Below are 24,300 nucleotides of genomic sequence, written 5' to 3'. Positions count from 1 at the left end.
TTCCATATTAGAAGATAAGGAGGCAAATGAGACCACCAAAGTTGTAGATTTGAGTAGCTTGTGCAAATTCTAGCCATAGGTTTTGAAGAGTTTTATGTTGAGAATTTTATACCAGTATTAGTTGAATTTTTGGAAGAGGGAAGCCTGGATATAAAGCTATTAGCTACAAGAGCTATAACATATATTTGTGATGTTCTTCCATGGATTTGTGTCATGTTGTGGATGAAGGTGCAGTTTCAGCTATGTGTGAACAATTGGTCACTATAGATTATATGGATTTAGCAGAGGAGGTATGTCTATGTTTTTAAATTTATTTGTGATTGTTTTTAATGTTGAAGTCGTGAAATTTAAAAGTTTACAATTTTATACAAAGTGCCACAATAATAATATTTAGGGTTTCTTATTGAAATTAAGTCCCTTAACTTTGAAGTAATATTAAGATGGTTCACTTATGCTACATTCTTATGAGCATCGCCTAAATACAATAATTAGGCAATTAGACAAGATGAGTTCTTATGAATCATATTTATAAAACATATATAGCCATTTCCATTGGAATATAATAACAAATATCACAATTTGATTTGAAATCATTTTAATTTAAATGAATCTATATATTAATTATTTAATATATCCTATTAATTGTAAGAAACTTTTTTTTTCCTAATTCCCCCCGTAATGTGTTAAATGAAAATACTTCTTTCTAAATCATTTTTATAATTGTTTCGTGCCTATCCAGTAGTTATGATTGTCTTTTCCTGCTTTGCTACGAATTACGGTTTACCTTAATTTATTGCCATGTATTTTCAAACAACGCAGTTTTTAGAGATTCAAATTTGAGATATGCATATGTTTAATTTCAACAGTGTCTTCCATTGCAATGCAGTCTGTAAAGGCTTTGGAAAAGATCTCTCGCGAGCGTGCATCTGCTTGCCTTCGTGATGGTGCTTTCATGGCGCTATTGCTACATCTGGATTTTTTTTCTACTGCTGTTAAGGTAGGCTTACAATGAGAGGTCTCTTATTAAATTTTTCTCAATTTTTGATTGTAATAGGCTGAAGTCAAGAATAATTATTATTTGTTAAGTTTGAATAGATTTGAATCGAAGATCTCTCAAATAAGAAAATTTATCGTTCTGTATAATTTTTAATTTTTTAACAGAGACATGCTTTGTCAACAGCTAAAAATATCAGCTTAGAACATTCATCCTCTACTATTGGTTTGGCTATAGAACAAATTCCAATACTATTGGGTGTTTTATCAGATCCTGATGCTCAGGTACATTTTGAATTCTGATTCTCCACATGCAATTATTTTAACTTCATATTGATTTTATACACTAAACTCCAGAACTCTAGTTGCTGTTACCTCTGGTTTCTTGTTTCATGAAGTGTTAGGGTCAATGCCTTTTAGTTTTCTTCTAAGATTTTTGTTGGTAGTATTAATTTCTACCATTAATAGCAGACAATCAGTCTATCGGCAGCCCACAACTTAGCCGTCTAGCCCACCGTCCAGCCCACACTCCAGCACCATCCATATTAAATAAGAGACAAACAGCCGTCCAAGCACCGGCCAACACACCAACCTCACCGTCCACTATTAAATGTACATTTGCTTATAAATATCATGGATTGAGCTTGTGATCAGCAGAGCCCATTTTGGGTTTCTCATTGTGGATCATGAGTGGATGGAATGCTGTAGCATTGAATGTTTATCATTGCATTCATGTTTGTCTTTTGATCCACTCTGTCCACCTCCTTCAAGTGGTATCAGAGCTAATGGAATATGATCCTAGAGATCGTGGAGAGCTCGAGAAGGTTAAAATCGATGAAGAGTGTTGTGGCATCGTAGCCCAACAGGCAATGACATTTGAAGTTATCTTCTGCAAGAATAAAGAGAAGAACAAGTCAAGAGCTTGCTATGAGAAACAAAGAAGCTGTGAAAAGAAGAAAGCCAAAGTTGAAGTGTGTTTGAGTTAGTGCTGTGTGACGCTATCATTCATAAATTAGAAGCATGTAGAGCATCTTTGTGCAAGCGGGAGTGCCAAAGAATGCATACACATGACATGGAAGATATTGATCATGGAAATTTTTATTATGTGTGTTAGCTGTTATGCATTAATTGTTATGCATTAGTTGTTAAAGTTAAGTTGGTTATCTTAGGTGTAACATGTTGAATAAAAGGTGAGATGGTGTGCTAAAGCTCGTTGTCATAGTGCAAAGGTCTCTGTATGTGCTGATTTGGAGTTTAAGTGTTGGAATCTAAATGAGAAAATGTTTAAGGCTTTGTCATATCAAATGTGATTATGTAATGGTAGATTGCTGAATTGATATCCCCCAATCAAGTGATGAAGATTGAATGAGAATTGCTTGTTAAGAATCTATTGTAAGGGGTGCATTATCGGTTGTACCCGACACCCTAGAGTTTGACTGAATGTATTGATGAACCATGTATCTGAAAAGGATTCCTATAGAATTGGCGAGTACAGTGGCTGGGCACCCATGTATCTCGGTAGATGGATTTCTTCTTATATGGACTCAATAATCAGTTTGATGCAGGTCAAGAAGGAGAAAAGTCAAAGTGATGATAATTTTCCCGTAGTGATGATTCATGGTCAGTAGAACCAATGAATGCTTGGTTTGTAAACCATTGGAACGCAAAGTTTATGGTGATCTTGAAACCATTTGTGTAATGTTTGAGAAGTTTGTGGTGAACTTGAAACCACTTTAGGATTGCATTGGTTAGGGGTAAGCCGTAAAACCCGAAATAATTATAACAAGGGAAAACAATGTAAATGTGGTAGCATTAATGATAGAATTTAAGGGGGAGTGTTGGTAGTATTAATTTCTACCATTAATAGCAGACAATCAGTCTATCGGCAGCCCACAACTTAGCCGTCTAGCCCACCGTCCAGCCCACACTCCAGCACCATCCATATTAAATAAGAGACAAACAGCCGTCCAAGCACCGGCCAACACACCAACCTCACCGTCCACTATTAAATGTACATTTACTTATAAATATCATGGATTGAGCTTGTGATCAGCAGAGCCCATTTTGGGTTTCTCATTGTGGATCATGAGTGGATGGAATGCTGTAGCATTCTAAGGATTTGTAATGGAGTTTAGTTATGTTAATGAGTATGAAGTGCTGTAGCACAGCTTGATGTCTTTGTGTTTTGCTTATTGATTTGAATGTTTATCATTGCATTCATGTTTGTCTTTTGATCCACTCTGTCCACCTCCTTCAATTTTGTCATTTAACTAGTTATTCAGTATTCTGTTAATGATGGGGACACAAAGTCTAATTAAAAATATGGCGGATTTCAGATTGTAGGGCATGCATGTGTTTGTCTATCTCGAATTGCTGAAGCTGCTGCCGATGCTTCTCTAGATAATTTAGAGGAGCTTTCTAGATATGAACTGATAGCTAAAGTTATAAGCTCTATTTCAGCCACCAACTCAATCAGTAGCCAGACATGTCTTAGTTCTCGAAGACTCATGGTAATTTTGTTTAGACGATTTGGATGAGGATATTTGAATTTTAGGTGATTTGTTTTTGTATTGAAGTGCTGAAATAACTCTTCTGGTTTTCTCCAGGCTCTGTTTGAAGTACTCTCAAAGTGTGCTAGTGCTTCTGCTGTATTGTCAGGACAAATGATTGAAATGGGCATCTCTAGTATTTGTAGGGACATTCTTATTTCACATATGACAATTCGTCTGTCTCCATACAATCCAACTAATCCGGTTCATTCTCCTCTTTTCCAAGAAAAACTTAATCAAATCAAGAAACAAACTAAGTTAATCTCATGGATTATGGAAATTTAATGGCATAATTTGTTGACTGAATCAAAATTGCTGTTCTTACAAAGTTGTCTGAGATTGTATCGTTTGTGAATGATCTTCTTCCATCGGTATCCAATGAGGAAAAAACACTTCTTACTAGCGATGAATCCGATGATACACAGGACTATATTATAGAAAAGCTATTTCAAGAAAAACCAGAGCTTTTGATGGAATTTGGAATGAATCTTTTTCAACTTATGATTCAGGTAACAAATTATTTAAATAGGATCTAGTTTAGCAGTAACATTAGTTTGCACTATTTAAGTGTCAATACTTTTGCAGGTACATGGTTCAAGTATCAATGCTCAAGTTAGCCGCCAATGCCTAGAAGTCATCAGAAAATTGTTGTACCTCAGCACTCCAGAAATGTTGAAGCCTTTATTAGAGGAAACCAACATACAAAGCTATATCTCATATAGTGTAGACATTTTTGAATTTTTCATCATTCGTTTTTGTGTTTCAGATTCCCAAAACTTATCTGACGTTTTACAATCTGCAGATTTTTGGTGGGAATTTTATGTGGGAAAGATATTTAAAAGTTCATTGACAGCACTAGAGATGGCAGAAAATTTAATTGAGAAACTTCCGGACATGATTTTCAATATGTTCATGAGAGAAGGTGTTTTTCATGCAGTGGGGACACTTATATCTACAGGAGAGGAGGAAACTCGTGCAACATGGAATACATGGTCTGGCTCAGAAAGTGAATACCAAAGAGAAGAAAGTCGAATAGACGAAATTGTTACTGGTAGTGCAAGGCAATTTAAGGCTACGTACTTTGATTCAAATCCAGGAACTAGAGCTTCAAACAGTTTTTGCAAGTTGATTAATCTTTGTAAGAAGTTAGATGGGGTCTTGTGTGAACAAAGTAAATCAAAGAAGCGCAAACGGAGTAGGGTTGCATATGATAGTCATTATGGTCTCAATGGGAAAATTGAAGGAAACCCTAGACAAGGCAAGGGGAAAAGAGAAGGAAAGGGTAAAGGGAGTTTTGTTGTCTCTAATGACAACAATATACCTCAAATAATTGCTGATATTCTGGCCCAACTGTGCCAAGATGATAGTGTATCAACTTTTGAGTTTGTTAAAAGTGGGGTTGTGACATCCTTACTGAACTATTTTACAGGCAGAGACTTGAAAAGAGAAAAAAATATTCAAAAGTTGATTTGATTGGACATCAACTGGAAACAATGAAAAGACTTGAGACATTTGTCGATCTTTCTCTTCCTTTGATTGTTCATGGAAAAGAAACTCCATTGACTGTTTTAGTTTGGAAGCTGCAGGATGCACTTCCCTCAGAAGACTTGACTTTACATTTCAGTCAAGGTCCATGGTCACGCAATAATGATCCTATAAAAGTATTGTTATGTGGAGGACAAGGAGAAAGAGCTCTTTGTAGCCTCCCTCCAACTATTTTTAATATAGAGCCTTTGGCTAGGATCACTGATATTTAAGATTACCTCTGTGGTACACTGCAGATAAATAGAATTGAAGCTTCTGCAGAAGGTGGATATCCAGCAAGATTGAGGTCATTAAGAACAATGGAAAATTCTGACACTTCTACATCATCCAAAGAAGGAGAATCTACAACTGATTTGAGTGGCACACAAATGAAAAGTGGGCCTTCATTGGGAGATGCCTTAGAGAGAGAACCACAACGAAAACATCAAGGAGGATTTAGTGATGAGGTATGCAAGCTTAATTTTCAATGGTTCCCACTGACTCCTTGATATGTATAATTACATCATGATCAGCATTTAGTAGTAGATTATCCATAAAAACTGTGAATTAAAATTACAAATAATAGCTACCTTCTTTAATGTTTTAACAAATCAAAGGCAACCTTAAGTTTTGACTATTTTTGCTGTTAGATTGCTGTTGCTCGTGGTTGTCTCTTGTTGTTCTTTAATGCTTTTACTTTTATCTTCATGTACTAAGGATCTGAAATCTTTAAAAAATCCTTACTTCTATTATTGAGAATAAATTGATGGATTTATACATATGTTCTTAATTTGTATTGATGATCTTGTATTAAAGGATGCGAGTTTTGTTCGATTCCCCCGAGTAGTGTCCAATAAATGAACTTTTTGTTTCCAAAAGTAGGACCATTTGGTTGCTCCTGTTGAGCTTTGGCGGATTATGGCTATGGATGAATCATGACGATGGAAAGTAATATTTTGAAAATGCTGACATACCCTCTTTGTAGACAAAAATAAGAGTGTGGATGATAATGCAAATTTCATTAAAATATTCGTTTATTTATTATGGGCTGTTTATTTACCATTTTATATGTGTTCTTAGGGGCCAATTTTTATCTCCGTGATGGAGGGGGCGAGTGACATAATGTTGAGGGATTCAGCAGATGCAAGTGGAATAGACGGTTAGTTTGCAGTAATATAGTTAATCCATTTAAATTAGAGAATTCACAGAAGGCAAGTCTAATATTTAATGTATCTTTTTCCATTTTTAGCAGATTTTAGAACAATAAAAGCAGGATCTAATAGTTCAGAAGGATCTAGCAGAAGAAGGGAACATCCTACATTTAATTTTTTCATTGGAGGTAAACTGCTAGATAGATCATCAACATTATACGAGGCAATTCAAGAAAACAGGGAAGTTGAAGGAGATGAGCCAAGGGATTCAGGGTCGGAATGTATCTATGACTCGATTAGGTATAAAGTTCACAAAATTAGATATAAGAGGGCAAACACACCAAGCGGAAATAATTTGAATGGAAGAGATAAAGAGCACGTTAGAATGATAAATTTTAAGAATCTGCATTGTATTGACAAGATTCTGCAAGGAAAGCTCCCCTGTGGTATACACAAGAGAGATAGCACACATGATATTCTACTGCTTCTTCAAGTTCTTGACGAATTGAACAAATCAGTCCTGTGCTTGAGAGATAACAGCTTATCTGATGCATTTGCAAAAGGGAGATTGAAAAGCCTAGATGAATTGAAAGCTAATTGTCCCACGGTTCCTCAAGAAGAATTTTTGAATGGCCAGCTGACTGCAAAGCTAGCATACCAACTGCAGGATGCAGAGAAATTGGCTACTTCTGGTCTGCCAAATTGGTGTCACCAGTTGACTGAAAACTGCCCATTTTTGTTTCCATTTGAGATAAGGAGGCAATATTTTATGTTTTCGGCATTCAATAAGATTTCTCCACCTCCAAATCTGAGAAACAGTGATGCTACAAGGCCACCACGTCTAAAGGTTTGCGTTTCACGAAAGCGCGTATTAGAGGCAGGTTCACAAGTGATGAGTTTGTGCCATGGGCAGAAGGGTGCCCTTGAAATCCAGTATTATAATGAGGTTGGCAGTGGTCTGGGTCCAACTCTTGAGTTCTATACACTTATTAGTCATGAATTACAGAGAAGTGAAATTGGATTGTGGAGGACAAATGCAGGGGAATTAGGTCAGGCGTCTCTGGGATTATTTCCTCGTCCTTACCCACCTCATACAGAATTTTGTTGTAGAGGAGAGAACATTAATGTGGTCGAGAATTTCACTCTTCTAGGGTTTCTAATGGCTAAAGCTCTTCAAGATGGTCGATTTCTCGACTTGCCTCTTTCCAGAGCATTTTACGAACTTCTCCTTGGGAAGGTAAGTTTTTAAATGACAAAGCCTAAATTTCTTTCAGTTTAGGTTATCAATTGAAACTGACAAGTTATTTGTGCATGCACGATCTTGATTTATATGATATCAAGTTCTTTGATGTTCAGCTTGGAACAACATTGCAAGAAATGCAAGCTCTTGCTGCTCGAAGGCAATACCTGGAGTCATTGTCAGCTGATAAGAGCAAAGAAAATCAAGTTTACATTACCATGGCGAAAAAATTGAAGACCTTTGCATTGATTTCACTCTTCCTGGTTTTCCTCAGTACCTTGTCAAACCAGGAGGTAGCAGCATCTTAGTACATTCTCAGAATGCCTTTTTTGTGATTTTATGCTGTTACGATAAAGAAATTGTTTCCATTTGTTAATTCTCCATAAGACTTTATTGTATTTATCTTCTCTTTATTTTATGCAGGTTACCATTGATAACATAGATGAGTATGTTTCATTGGCCATGGATGCAACTATTGGTTCAGGAATCAAGGCCACAGATTGAGGCCTTAAGAAAAGGGTTTAATCAGGTGAGTGACCTTTTATTAGAACTAGCTCTAGGCTTGTTTTGGTCAATTTGATCTATTGGTTTGGTAATTTTGCAGAAGCACTTCTAGATTTGACCTATTTGGTCTTTTGGCTTCACCAATTTTTGGTACCTATCTTAATCTTTGAATGCTTTTGGTGATTGAATGCTTGTTTCTGTTACTTACAGGTGTCTCCCATCTCGACTTTGCAATTATTTTCAGAAGAGGAATTGGAAACACTAATATGTGGTGTGCGTGACTTATTGAAGGTTTGTCTGAAGCGGTTTAATGATTTTTATATATCACGTTCTCTATCAATGTTTGGGGTTTGATTCTTGAAATGTAAAATGTTTTAGCAGGATGAAATGCTAAGGGATCACATCAAATTCGATCATGGATACACTGCCGAATGTCATTTCGCAGTGGATGTGAGTATTTCATCTCCATATCTTATGTTCGGATTCTTTGAGTGTTTTTAGTTCTTTTTGTAAATTTTGAGACTCTGAAAACCCAATATTTGCAATACCCTAACATCTTTGTTTATAATTACCTGAAGTTTCTTGAGATCATGTCGGAATTCACACCAAAACTGCAGAGAGCGTTTTTGCAGTTCGTTACTGGCTGTCCAAATCTTCCTCCGGGAGGTTTGAGTGCTCTGAATCCAAAACTGACCGTTGTTCGCAAGGTAAGTGCACTGCTCCCATTTACAAGTTTAAATCCTTTAAACCGATTTCTTTTTCCGAATCTTACATATATCTTCGAAATACAGAATCCCCCAAATTCAACAGAGGCTGTTGATATGGATTGCCGAGTGCTATAACTCGTACAAATTGTTAATGGATTATGGTAGTATATATGTTTTCCAATGATAATGATAATTGCAGAGAACAATGCGTGATAGACTGGTGTATGCCATTACCGAAGGTCAAGGATCTTTCGACCTCTCAAAAATCTCGTGGAATTTGGAGAATCAATTGATAGAAAGGAAAGTACATGGGAGAGTTCAACACTACTAGCTTATATATATATATATAATAAGTGGAGAGATATTCTTGTCAGCCGCTGTACTGACATAATTTCATAATTTATGACAATAGATACTTGGAAAAAGGATATTTTTGTTCAAAATATGCAATTAAATCTGTTGCAGAGCTGAATAATAATCTCCAATCATCTTTTTCAGAGGCATTAGTTATGAATAAAATTAATCTACTACTCCATCCACTCTCTTCCATTCTCATTAAATATTAATAATTTTTTTTAAAACACGGGGGTTATTGTTTGCAGCAATGACTTTTTAATCTTTGCTATTACATTTTGATTGCATACATTACTATGGGTTACATTTGCAATGAACATATGTAAAAATAATTATAAAATATATGACATTTAAATAAACGTCAATTTTTTATTTTATTTTAAAATAAGCTTCTAATTTCAAACGAATTAATATAAATTTAGTAAATATTGTATTCAAATGAACACAAAAATTTAATAAACTATTGTTTTTATTTTTATATACACTGTGCGTTGATATTAATACATAAAGTTTTATGAGAGTGGAAATTCAACAAATCAAATTTAGACAATGATTTAACCATGCACAAATTTTAAAAAAATCATGTTTCATAAAAATCATAAGAATGCCAATTTATGCCACTATAGAAAGCCTCTCGGGTTAAAAATTTATGAAAGAGGTCTTTTGACAAATAATTAAATTAATTAAGTCAATTTTATATAGTATAAGTGTGTAATATTTATGTTTTATTTTAGACATATTTTGTTATCTTTCTATTTAAATGGTAGCATTAACATAATTAATAATAATTAATAATAATTAGTAGTGGCATGTTTTTGTTCATGCAAGAGTGGGAGTCATAATAAAATGCTAATTTGTTTGGGTGAAACCTTATAATATATAATTTCACTTTATATGTATAATTTTTGCAATCTAAATTTTATTGAAACAAGCATTATTAGAGAAAATAAAATATATTACAAAATTCATAAAAAAATTTCATTCAACTAAATCAATAAAAAATTACTAATATAGATGTATAACTTCATTGAAAAATTCATTATTACTTTAATAAATTAATTTCAAAAATCATCCAACGAAATGAAATAATAAGTTACCAAAATATTATACATGTATAATTTCACATAAAAATACTATATCTTCATTAAGAGAGAATTTATTTTGATTCAAAGTGGACAAATGCCAACATTATCTTAGTGATAGTTCTTTGTCACCTTTCCAATCCAAACATTATAATAAAGATTTAAAAAATTAAGTTATTTTTAAGATTTTAAGAAATAAAATTAGAATATAACTTCTTACAAATAAGTTGTAGATATTTGATTCTATATTTATAAATAATAGCACATTTTCATAAAAATATTAACTCAAGTTTGAATAAAATATACCAATATAAATGATTTTTTATTTAAAAAAATCTATCTTATATTTAAAACATAGAAAAAATAATTATTTTTAATGTTCAAAAGTAGAATATGAAAAATAATTTATTGAAAATTTTACTTTTCTATAAAATAATTAATATTGAAAAAATATTAAATTAATAAATATTCTAAAAGAATATAGTTTTAAGTTACTCTTTTATTTTTTAAATTAAAGAATAATAATTTAGATTTTAATAATAAAGATGATTATTTGGGTAAGTGTACAAAAATGTGGAATCAAAAGAGGGTATAAGATGTCACTTTCATTCATCTTCATCATGGAAAGATAGAATAATTATGTTCCATGGTAGGATTGAGATCTTGAGAAAAAATATTAGTGTCATCATGGGTCCTCAGGAGGAAAGAGGAATCATCATCAAAAGATCCCATGAGTCTACAACTTCACCTAATGGGAATGCTATAGGTTGGACTTAATGCAATTAAGCTCATAAAAAAAGATATCAAAAAAGGAAAGTCTAATGAGATCTAACTACATAAATGTTAATGTAAAAAGGAAAAAGGTCTAACCACACAAAATATAGCTAAGTTTAGAATCAATAGGAAGGGGGAATGTGTTGGGTTCACTAAAAGAAGGTAAAAACCAAATGCAAAGAAATGATCTAACTCTAAAAAGAAAGGGGCACAACTTAGGTTCACCAAAATATTTAGCGGTGAAATGGAAGTGCTCAATAGAGAAAAGGCCTCCACTTCACACTCTAAATGTAACACCCTGCCAAGGGATCCAAAAGAATTAACCTAAAGTTTCACTAAGTTTGGCAACATTTTTTTTTTTAAAAGAAAGAAAGATAAACCATACACATCAAACACATAGTAGTGGAAGCAATAACATACAATCAACTAAAGCATACACAATAGGTTACATTTCTTAAGGATCCCATGACGTTGAATTACATTTTAATTTAATCTAATACTAAGTCTAACAACTACCACATCCACATGAAAAAAAAATGAAACGTCCAAAGTCCATATTTTACATTTGTTTCGAATGCCTCTTGGCAAATGAAATCCGGAATGCTCAATCATCCACTATACATGTCATAGGGTATGAAAGGCTAAAAGAATATACATATGAAGAAATATAAATACAACATCCACCTCAGATCCATGATACAAGTATAATAAAATAAATGAAACCAATAACATACATGATACATCCATCCATCATAAAAGACATAAACATCTAACATGAAATATAACTATCCATCATAAAACACAACTAACTAAGTGCGCAGTTCCTCCCAACCGTCAATAGCATCACTAGACCATCATGGGCCCTAGCCATCCCCCGTACGTAACATCCCAAGTCATTGATAAGATTGTCGGTACTATAGTAATAGGGACGTCACTATTAAACATACTACAACATAAGCATAAGGAAATCCAACATACAAGAATACAACATAAGATGATCCTACAAGAAAATAACATCACCTATCACATGCTAATCATCAATATGAGGAAATGCATTAGTAAATAACATCACCTAATAATGACAAATAAGCATCCCAAGAAGCTCCAACCACGGTGACTACAAACAGATCTCAATGGTAAGAGTGAAAAATCACTACTTAAATGGCCCACTCCCACCACGCTTAGGAGATAGTCTCAAGTCCCAAACAGGATATCAAATCACATAACACAAATACTCTTTAAGTCCAAGAAATCCTATGGACTCCAGGGTCCCTAGTGATCCCTATGCGGCCACTAGTATCCTCTCGTACTGACGAGGCATACTACGAAATGCAAGGTCGCAACCAAGCGTTCTCTCTACTCCCATCCTAGTCTGTACTAGCACTCAAAGCATGGGCGAGAACATACAATTATCTTATTAGGTTCATTTTAATCCTCATTTAGTGTAATGTTTTCACTTATTAAAACAACTTACAATGAGTTACCCTGGTAGCCACTTAGGGCCCTGACCCCCATTGCAAGCCACTTCCTGAAACTACAAGTAGATAACCTACCCTAGGCTCATAAAAGCACAAATCAAAGAATCATAATATATCACGTTAGTTCTGTACAAGCGATTGGCAAGCATCAAGATAATCCACAATAATCACATCAGTTCTCAACGACCAACTGGAAAGCATCAAATGGTAAATCACAATATCCATTGGTTCTCAACGAGCAACCAAAAAGTATCTCAAAATAGATCACAATACCCATCGGTTCTCAACGAGCAACCAAAAAGTATTCCAAAATAATACTGATCGAAGACTCCAAAATGGTGAAGTCAAAACATGTCACAACATGACACCATCAAGAACATAGCAAACACTTTAATCCCATCAATGCAACTAAAAAGTAATCTCAAGTATAACTGATTGAGGAATAAAAAATGGTTAAGTTAGGTATCTCATATACATACACCTCAACTTCATACAAGAAGACTGGAAAGCAATAACAATCAATAATCCACAAACATCATAGAGCATGCCATCACATTACCATGGTTGGGTTTTTAAAAAGATCGAGATCAAAACATCATAACATCACAATCACACAACCCCGAGCCTTTGGTAACAACTTAAACTGGTCAAAATCTAATCAACTCCAAAACCCCCAAACACAGACAGTACATAAAAAACATCATAGTCTCACAATTGGGTTTGATTTGAGAGCACATAGTTTTGAGTTAAACAATAAGGTCTAATTAATAAGGTCTAAGTTTTCAGTTTTCATATATGTGAGTTTCGAGCTTAAAAGATTACATTTTAATCCTTATAGTTTAACTCATTTCTCGTACTTGAACAAAATATAATATTACCCTAATTTGATTTAAGTAAAATTTTCCAAAATAATCAAAGATAATTATTTATTTAATACATATCAATTTTCAAGTAGAATAATTTACAATTTATTAAAATCAGTATTATCGATAATTAAATAAATTAAAACCCCACTGAATAACTTAATTATCAATTAGACTTAATTAATATTCAATTAATTAAATTAATTAATAATTATATAAATATCTAAATTAATTTCTCAGTAATTATCAGTCATAACAATTAATAAAATTAACAATAAACTTATTAATTAACAATTTACTATATTTACGGGCATTAATATTTAAATTAACAAATAATAATAAAATCTATCAATAAAAATTATTAAATAATAATAAAGTTTACATTATAAAACTTATTAATAAAGTATTATTAATTAATAATAAATTTAATATTAAAATCTATTAATAAAAATTATTAAATAATAATAAAATTTATTTATAAATCATATTAATTAAAAATTTATCTAATAATAATAACTTTATATTATATAACTTTTAAAACATTATTAATACGTAATAATAAGTTTATAGATTTTTAAAAACAACTTTAAACATTAAACACCCCACTTACATAAATATGGGCTGCTATTAATAGCCCGCTGCGACGTTTTAAACAAGAAGAAAGAGGGGTGGGGGTTGGTGGCCCCGCCCACCCCAAATTTTTTTTTTTAAATTAAAAACTTTAAAAACGTTTTCTGCTCATAAGTAATATATATGTTATTTTAAAAATGATTTTATTTATTTTTAATTAAATAAACCATTCAATCCTCCCACACATTTATATAATTAAATATTTTATTTTATTTTTATTTTAAATTTTAAAAACAACATCTTAACAATAAGTATATATATATATATTATAAGATTTATTTTTAAACAAACTTCTTTCTCTAAATTAAGAATTTAATAAATATTATTTTTTATTATTATTAATAAAAGTTCATGCGGTATTCTGATAGAAGAAAAACGACCAACTTATCAAATTTAGTTGCTAAAATTCTGATTTCATAGTAAACCCTTCCCGATTTAATTTACAATTTTACATCTACTGAAAGAGGGTTTTAAAGATATATTGATCCCCGCATATACAAAAGAACCCTACAAGCATTCCAATAAATCTAAAGTATAATACTGAAAGATTTGTCGCAAAGAAATATGCATAAACAATTCACAGTCACAAAGAAGACAGGAAGAATAGAAAATGTAATTTACAACGTGAATTAAAACACAAGAATCTACCCAGATTCTGATGCTAACAACGTAGCGCCCAAAAGTTTTGCAAGAGAATTCACTCCTATCCAAGAACTTCTCTTTGAAACTCTCCCCAAAAATTCCCTTCCAAAATTTGCTTCCAAATTCTACTCCCAAAATTCGTGTCCAAATTTTGTCTCCCAAAAATGAACCCTCTAATTGTGATAAAGAGTTCTCTCCTTAAATCGAAGCACTAATTGTGTGTTTACCCGGGAGAACTCCGTGCTCACAACCCTTAACTCAATATTAACTTTTATTTATCTTGCATTAATCTTTTCCATGCACGTTAAATGAATTATTAAATAATTTTATTTAATTTTACACTTGACTCTTCTTCAATCAATTAATTAATTTTAATCTCATGCACACTTTATGCAATTAAAATATATTTATTAAATATACTTATTTTGTCTTTTAATTAATTTCTTATATTTTAATCTCATGCACGCATCATGCAAACTAACATCTTTTAATAATTTAATATATTTTCAGTTTTTAATTTATTTTCAAAACTTAAGGATAAAATATTTATTAACTTAAATAATATTATTATTTAGCATTTATTTAAAAATAAACTCTAAATATATCATTATTAAATTAAATAAATATTATCACATTCTAAATTTATCCTTATAACTTTTATCTTCAATTTTAATTTTTTTTATTTAATTAATTTTTCAATTAATTAAATATAATTAAATATTAAAATATCATAATAATTTTCCATTAAATTAAATCATTAATTAAATCTTTTAATTAGACTTAATTAATAGAAAATTCATCAAAGACTCATGAAACAACATACTAAAACCCATCATAGCAAAACACATACAAAATCAAACTAAAGGTTTATAATCACGAATTAACGTCATCTGACGCATTCATAGGGTACACGACTCAGATACTTGTCCTAATTATCAATTAGGACAAATGGCTTAAAGGTTTAGGATTTGGACTTGAAAATTTATCTCCCCTCTCTTACCATTGAGATAATGTGATAGGGTACGCTCATCCTAGCAATTCAAGAAAGTCGATACTCAATACCTGCTACCTGCATAAAATCCATGCATGTACAGACACAATATTTTAAGCTAAATAGGCAATGGCAGGAAGTGGTGCATCGTGTAGATCCCGACTAGCAGGTGACGACGACTCCCTTCCTTAACCACATCAGAAATGTCATACATTAAGAAAACAAACACGCACACCATACACGTGCAAGTATGGGGTAAGTATCCATAAGAAAACACATATGATAATAAACCATCTAACTAATCATCATCAATAACTAAAAACATTGTAATAATCATCATGCATACATGAAATGTAGAGTACCAAGTAATCTCATCATATAACCAATTGAATGTAAAACAATATCTGATAATCTTAAAACAATGCCACTAATCATAAGCATAAAACTGGCCTAAAAGAGTTCAGCGATGATAACAGAAATGCGAACTAGGGGCAGGCATTACACTAAAACATTATAAATCTATGTGGGTGAAGGAGAATTTCCAAGTATAATCACTTTTTGAATCTTAATTAGATTAGAAAGACCCAAATAAAGGAAGGGGTGCCAATTTTGAATTGGAACTTCAAAGAGGAATACAATACAAGGAAAGACTCTTTTTCCTATGTAATTAAAATGATTGACTAAGTATGAAGTTGAATATGAATTTAAATGTTAAATGTATGTAATCAACCTAATTGAGATATGCAATTATGTTTAATCTGAGAATTGAAATGGATAAAAGAGCACTCACATTGAAATGTGAAGTGGAAAGTTTCTTTTTGCACCAAAAAGTGTGGATCCATGTATGATTCTAAAATTCTATCTATGGATCCCCAAATAAAATAGAAAACCCAAAGCTGGTATTTCCTATTGAGGCTTTGAGAATAGGTTAACCTGGAGGAAAATTATCTGGACGTTATTCCACAAAGTCATCATCTTTTCGAGACCCTGTAACTAGTTGACCCAACTTTTTCCAAAAGCTTTTAGGAGTTATTTCTGGATCTACAACCATAAATTTGCTAACCTATTCCTATTCATAGTAAATTTGAATTTTGTTTTTGGGTCGATGAGGGTTTACCTTGGTCAAGCCCTAGAATGAGGAATCAACCTTTAAATTGAAATGTAAATGTATGTAAACACAATAAATGTTAGTAATCACCTTGCTTGTAGAAACCCCTATCAATAAAGATTTGCCTTGTTGTATGTTGAATTTTCTATGTAGGATGTATAATATCTCCACAATTGTAATGGATATACCAAAATCACATCACTGATCCATGGATGTAAATGTGCATAAATGAAGAAGATAATGAATGCCTCCATGTATATCTCCTCCCTTGATAACCAACAAAATGCTAGATCTTGAAGATGAAATGCTTACAAAGGATCCTTGCAACTTTGAGTGCCTTGAATCCTTCAAGAATACTTGCTTACTTAAATGCTTGAATGCCCTATGAGTGCATAGAATCATGAATTGTGCATATGAAAAAATGAAGATCCCAAGCTTGCTTTTATACTAGCTTTTGGACGGGAAAACAAAGCAGATTGACTAGAAATCAAAATAAAATAATTGGAAACCCCTGGACACATTGGGCCTTAAGGCCTCATTCTCTTAACAAAGAGGTCAACCTTTTCCTAGGAATTGGTTAACCTAGGTCAACTAATATGATTTAAGATCTAGGCAATTTAATTGCAAAATGATTGTTTATAATAGTAAAATGGAATAAAGGAAAATAATACAAAATCGTTAAATAATAACTGAACAAGAGAGAGAAGAGTAGAAAGTTTGATTATGTAGTTTATTCGAGAGGACTATGTCTCTGGGTCTAGCTCAACTGAGTGACCAATCTATTGATAAACTCCAACTGTAGTACAATCTCCATAAGATAATTCTAAAAATTGCTTATAATATCCTATAACCTATCCACAAAGTTCCACTCAAAATCTCCCAATAAAAAGGCCCTTAGAAGCCACAAGATTGATTTTCAAAGAGCATAAAGAAACTATGTCTAAGGTTCTATTACAGAATCAAAGCATCAAAATATTCCTCTCTCTCTGCAAGAATATTTCATAATTATTCCACAAGAAAGAAATACTCTAGATCATAGTGTAATCACCTTTACATCACACTTGATCACTGATTGAATGAAATGAGGATCATATGTAATGCCCACATGTAGTTTGCTTTATATTATATATGTTGAACTCTTTTAAGCCTATTTCATACATGTGTTAGTTTCAAAGATATATGGTATGATGTTATTTCATTACTTGAAAATATCATTTATGATTGCATAGTTGATTATATTTCATGTGTTGATTAATGGTTATGATTACTTACGTGTTAATGTTGCTTTAATGATTCTTAGTTAGTAATAATGATTGTTTTTATAACGATGTCAGATGATATGTCTTTAATGATGATTGTTTTACATTCATAGTAATGCATTGTTATATCTGAGCATTTGATGAGTTGACTCGTGATTCATTATGGTACTTACCCCATACTTGCATGTGTATGGTGTGCATGTCTGTTTTACTTTTATGTGTGACGTGTTTGATGTGGTTAAGGGAGGGAGTCGTAATCACCTACTAGTCATGATCTACACGATGTACCACTCCTTGCCATTGCATGTCTAGTTTAGTTATATATATGCATATGTACATGCTCGTCTTTTATGTAGGTTGTAGGAACCGGGCATCGACTTCCCTAAATTGCGAGGATGAGTGTGCCCTACCACAATAACTCAATGGTAAAAATGAGAAGATAACGATCAGGTCCAATCCCAGTCATAACTTAAACACTTGTCCTATAAGAAGGACTCGTATTTAACTCTCTACCCCTTTTTAAACCCCAAGTTTGTCTTTGTGTGTGTTGTTTGAGTTTAGATTTTGAATAGTTTTGCTTATGTGGATTTGACTATTTTATTTATTTGGTAAAAGGTTTAATTGTGATATTTAGATCAATCACATAATATTAGAATTATCAAATATTATTTAAATAAAAAAAAGAATTATAATATCAAGATATTTAATTAATTGAAAAATTAAATTAATCATGTGTGTGTGTGTGTGCGCACGCGCGTGTGTGCGTGCGCGTGCGTATAATTTAAAAGACTTGATTTAAAAGTCTAAATATGAAAGTTGGAAAAAAAATGATAAATTAAAATATTAAAGACTAAATATTGATTTATTATGAATATTTAATCAATGATACTAAAATTAGAGTTGCACATAATTAATGGGCTTTAATTAATTATATACAATTTAATTGCACATTAATTAATAAAATGAAAATAAGATTTTTGAGTGGGGAATAAATTATTTAATTTAAAGGAAAGGATATTTATTTAGTTTATTATAAAAAGATAAATTTATTTTGTGAAAATAAAGTAAATAAATAAAGAATATGTATTTATTTAATATTAAAAGAAAGGAGAAAAAAAGTAGAAATTATGTATTTCTTTTATTAAAAAAATAAATAAAGTGATTTTTAAAAATATATATATAAGAAAACAAAAAAAAACTATTATTTTATTTTAGTTCAATTACTTTCTTTTGTAAGTTTACTTATTTTAGAAACTTTAGTTTTATTTATTATTTATTAAGAGGTCATTCTGGTCTTTTTGTTGGGGGGGGCAAGATTTTTGGAGAACAATAAGATAATTTAGAACAGAGATTTTAGGAGACAAGTTACAGGTTATGCATTCAGATTTTAATGTAAAAGATTTTTTTCAAAGCTTGTGAGTAAAGTCTACAATTGGGTTTTCTTCTTCTTCTTAACAAATCAACTTGGTGTTTGAAGGTAGGGGTTTTAAAATCTCTTTGCAATTTATGTTGGAAAGATTGTCTTGTCCATGTTTTTTTTATTATGAATAAATTTGTTTGCGGTTACTTGTGTGTTAGTTTGAGGGTTTGAAACATGTGATTTTGCTATAACTTTTATTTAATATATTTTATAAAAAATATAAAGATACTTTTAGACACCCATTTGGATTTTATTTAACATAAAAAGAAATCATATATGATTTTTTTGTACAGACATAGTCAAATATTGACTATCATGTTAAAACAAAGCTTATTTGAGCTTGATTTTTCAATTAGAGACACACAAACAATTACTTATAAATTTTACAACATACATATTTAGGAAAATTCCTTCTTTGTGATTGTAAATAAGTCTATTATGAATATTTTTCTTGATTTTCATGAAGATCTAATAGTTCAAACAAAAGTTATATTCTTTTTTCTAAACTAGTAACCTTCAAATCTGAATAGTGCTGCTAGGAAGATTCATATTTTACACCATTTAAACGAGCTTTTCTTCAGGACTAGTGATAACAAAGAATATGTAAAATTAAATTATCTTTCCATCGATATAGGTTGTAGATCTTTATCATTCCATATAAGATTATAACATTTAAAATACCAGTTGGTTTACATAGAGAAAATGCATAAAAACTCAATGTTATGATCTTCGAAAATGTTTTATCTTTATTTTAAATATTATTGATTTAACATATAAAAAATTTAATTATAAGCTTATTAGATAATTAACAAACTAAATTTATCTAAACTTTTATAACCTTTATATAATCAAACAAAACTTCTGAAAATAGTCTAATCTAAATCATTCGATAGAACCTTGTATTATTTGGTGTGTGTCTAATTGAGGTTTTGTGGTATTTGTTTTGTGATGGGTTTTGAAAATTTTAATGTAGTGTTTTATTTTGTGATGGCTTTTATGTGAACTATTTAACTGGCCAAACTAGGATGTGCACCAAAGGCGTATTTCAAGATTTTTTTTATGATGGTTATTTAACTAGAGGTTGTGATATACTTTATGATTCAAAATTGATACTTATGTTTTATGAGTTTTACGTTGTTGAACATTTGACTTGGGTTTTGAGAACCAAATTATTTTATGGTTCCCTGTTAAGGAACTGAGTTCTTTCATTATGGGTGTTGTGGTTTGGGATGCAATTATGGTTTATGTGCTTAGGGGAGGTTGTCTAGGTACGTGTCTTTGGGAACGGCTTGCAATAGGGGTTCGAGAACCGAAGTGTTCAGTACCACGGTAACCTATTGTAAGTTGTGTAAAAAATGATAACATAGTAATTAAAATATCTTGCCTCGCCCTTTCCTTGAAATAAACTAAAAAGATAAGTTAGAGATGTTTGCCTCGCCCATGCCTTGAGCACTTTTATAGGCTAAGGATGGGAATGCGATGATACCTAGTGAGAGGTAAGACTAGTTTTTCTCATCTTCATGAGAGGGTATTCTGGTTTTGCATGTGTTATGTTGAGGGTCCGAGGTCTAGAGTGACCAGTCCAGGGTAACTCAATGCTTGAGGGTTCGGGTTCTAATGAGAGACTAGTCTAGGGTAACTCAAGTAGTTTGATCATGCGATGACACTCCCTAACATGTAGCCTCAATCTCCTCTATAGATTTTCTATTTGCCTCTAGTGGTGTATGGTGTTGGTGTACTTATTGTTGGATGTACTTATTGTTGATGATTTACTTTTATTAATGAAAGTTGTTATCTGATGGCTATTATTTGTTGACATGCGGCTTTTGTTCTGAGGTGGATATCCTTTGGGACTGTATATCAAGATTTTGGCTTTTGATTTCTACTTGGTATATGTATGTTGTTTTGATTGCGATGTTTCTATTGGATCGAATGTTCATTCTATTTGGATTATCTTTTCTTCTTGAGTAGTATGTGTTACCTTTAAGGTAGTTGTTGGCTATTAGGATTCCTTGCCTAGGAATGTTTCATGATTGATTAAACGTATGTGGATCATTCATCATCTTCCCTGGACGGTGGGAGTGGGATCCTAACTAGGCAATCACGCGGTCAGGAGGTAGTGTCTTCTTACCATTTGGGTCCCCCTTAGACTTACAAATGTTGGATGTTCGTTGTTGCAGTTATACTTTTATCATTCTTATCCCTATCTTGGAGACTTATATTTAGTTGATATACTTATATGTTATCATGTATCTTGTATTTTGATATACTTGTATCTATTCTTGCATACCTTGCGACATGTGTAGTGGAACTTATCCATTAGATGTATTTCATTGTATCAGTTGTATTCATGATTTTTCTTATGAGATTAATATGTTATATTTTTATGATAATGGACATTGTGCTTAAGACTTAAACAATTAATAAAAAAATCTTAAACGTGACTCAACGCAAAGGAACCCTTTAGCAATGAAATCCATATTTTAATTGCATTTGTGTAAATGTTGTATATGTGTATATTGCTTTCGCATTGTTACTTTGATGTTGTATAAAATATGGAAAGGAAAAAAAAAAGTTCAGTAAACATTGTACAATATGTTAGGTTTATTTCTCTTGGGTTCTCGAGAGGGGCGTTTCATCATACTCTCTGGCTCTCCCTAGAATCACAAAGACTTCTCCAAGTCTCCTTCTCTCTGAACCCCAATGACTTCCAAAGGCCTCCTACCCTCTTTTTATGCATAAAAGTTAGCCCAAAATAGGCTAAAATAAACAAGTTCAATGATAACATACCTACCGCAGATTATCTTTGTTATAATCTTCTTGAATTTTTATGGTTATGAAATTATACCATTTAGAGGGGTTGTTTCAACCAATATCCTTATTTAAATAAGGGTTGGTGGGATAAGGATTGGTAATAAGAAATCAATCCCACAAAAGTCTCTAGGTCATTCAATGGCATAGTGGTTGCACTCTCTTGTGAGAGGCCGCTGGTCAAGGGTTCAAATCCAACTAGCCTCCTTATTTTCTTAGCGTTTTGTTACAAGTTCAAATCAACTTCTCCCAATATAATAGTAAATGCGAAGTTTGGTGTACTAGGAATTGTAAGTAGCTAAAAATTGGAGGTCTTGGGTTCAAACCAATAAATAGGTTTTCTTGGAACCATAAGGTTGATCTTATTGAGGTTCCATGTGACATTTTTTGGTAGTGCCACGTGTCACCACACCATTTGACTAAACATTGCCACATGTCCACCATTGATCAGACAACATTGATGCCATGTGTCAGGTTGACTTATGTACTTCTTTACTGCATGTCAACCATTGAATGGTTAATTTTTCCACATCACCACTTCTTCCATGTCATCATCCTAATGTCACCGGTCAACTCTAGTCAACTTGGTAAAACCAACTTTGACCACTCATAACTTTTGTGTTCCAGCTCTCATTTTGATGAAACAAATGCCATTGGAATCATCTTAATGAGACATTTTCAATGATTCCAAGTTTGACCAATTTTTAAAAGGTCAAATTTTCACCTTTTTGATAGCCTTTGTACTTAATTCGATTAAACATTTGATCGACCATAACTTCAGCAAACAAACTCCTTTTGAGCACGTTCAAGTTGCATCAGGTTCATTTGGATGAGTTCTTCAATCTGGCACTACTTCTGAGAGATTTTCGAACACTTTAAGTTTTAGTGGTAGATCCACCTAGATTAATTCTCCTCACTAAAAAGGCTTTTGGTCCTCCAAAAGTGTATGCAATAGAACTTTTATCTCCCTTTTCATAGATCTCAACTATGTTGCCACCTGCAAAGCTACACTACAATGGTACTACTGGCCCCACTTATGACAATTGATTCTGCCTCTAGTCTTGGTTTGATTTGACTACACCTTGATACTATCCATTCTTCCTTCTCAGGGTCTTACACTTTGATAATATAAAGGAAGCATGCAATGTCATATCTTCTTGCTAGGGTCTTCCATTTTAGAAATGCATGGTTAACATGATCATTCCTATGACCATTTTTTCCCTCAAGGGCACTTGCATTTTGACCACACCAGGACTTTAAAATGGGATGTAGTTCAAACGAAACTTGAAAACCATAAAGCAAGAAGAAAAATTGAGCATGGTAAACTTGTCACTCAGTGCTTCTTATGATTGTAGTTCACATTTGCATTCCAACCTAGTCACTTCTTAGGCCTTGTTCGGATGTTCCTCCTTGCTAGAAAACTACATGAGTAATGGTAATTACAACTCAATTTGAATACATTCCTTCACCTTTGTACTTTGGAATGACTGATTAAAAGGCTTCTCCATAAATTTCCAAATATTTGTGTATGCACCAAGGTCATGAAAAAAGACCTACAAGAATATTGGTCATGACCTGACCATTTTAAATAGAGTCTTGAAGTGGAGAACTTTAAGGCATTACAAAGCCATCAACTCTTAGCTTAAAAAGGTGTTTCTTCTTGAAAGAGCCTTACACCAAAAGAAGTCTATAATAATAAGTTATAAAGTATATTTCCATACTAGATTACAAGAGATTTATAGAAATTTGAAAATAATTTTATTTAGAGTTATAATGCTCCAAACCACACTAGCTAAGATCAATGAATACCCTACTCTAAGAAGAAGGTAATACATACAAGTTAATTTTTGCTAGTTAGAGGAGAGATGCTCTCAACTCTTAAGGAGTTGTTCAAAGGAACCTCCCTTGACATGTTTCTTTGATTTTTTCCCCATTTTCCCTTGGATTCCCTCAGGGATGGTGGAAACCCTAGGTGTTGTTTGTGTCTCTACTTTTGGTATGGTTGCTTTAGGAACCACCTTCTCCTTTTCCTCATAAACTTCTCGCTGACTAGTTTTTGGAACAAATCTAGGGGAATGTCAAAGTTCTGGGTGCAACTTCCAACACCTTTCGATCCAATGCCCACTGATATGGAAGTAGGTGAAAATTTTATGAGTCCTCTCCTGCTTCTTTGCCTTCTTCTTTGGGAAAGAATTTACTTTAGTAGCATCAACATGGTTA

The 24,300-nt window shown here is 32.4% G+C and overlaps 1 long non-coding RNA gene and 1 pseudogene across 2 annotated transcripts; both read left to right on the top strand.

Moving 5' to 3' along the window:
• The first annotated feature begins 881 nt into the window (after positions 1-881).
• LOC149549200 (uncharacterized) lies at positions 882-3,170 on the top strand. Its single transcript, XR_016354060.1, has 3 exons — positions 882-997; positions 1,181-1,278; positions 1,465-3,170. It is a non-coding gene; the product is annotated as an uncharacterized LOC149549200 (long non-coding RNA).
• A 42-nt stretch (positions 3,171-3,212) lies between these two features.
• On the top strand, positions 3,213-9,146 carry LOC149549199 (E3 ubiquitin-protein ligase UPL3-like; annotated as a pseudogene). The gene is made up of 12 exons (XR_016354277.1): positions 3,213-3,218; positions 3,330-3,503; positions 3,600-3,746; positions 3,872-4,051; positions 4,128-5,533; positions 6,147-6,225; positions 6,316-7,452; positions 7,533-7,764; positions 7,881-7,986; positions 8,172-8,252; positions 8,343-8,411; positions 8,540-9,146. The product of XR_016354277.1 is annotated as an E3 ubiquitin-protein ligase UPL3-like (transcript).
• Positions 9,147-24,300: the final 15,154 nt, after the last annotated feature.

Source organism: Cupressus sempervirens, chromosome 7 (genome assembly GCF_028749045.1).
Source record: "Cupressus sempervirens isolate cs-2001-9-10 chromosome 7, ASM2874904v1, whole genome shotgun sequence".
Lineage (NCBI taxonomy): Eukaryota > Viridiplantae > Streptophyta > Pinopsida > Cupressales > Cupressaceae > Cupressus > Cupressus sempervirens.
This window is presented reverse-complemented; position numbering and strand designations above follow the sequence as displayed.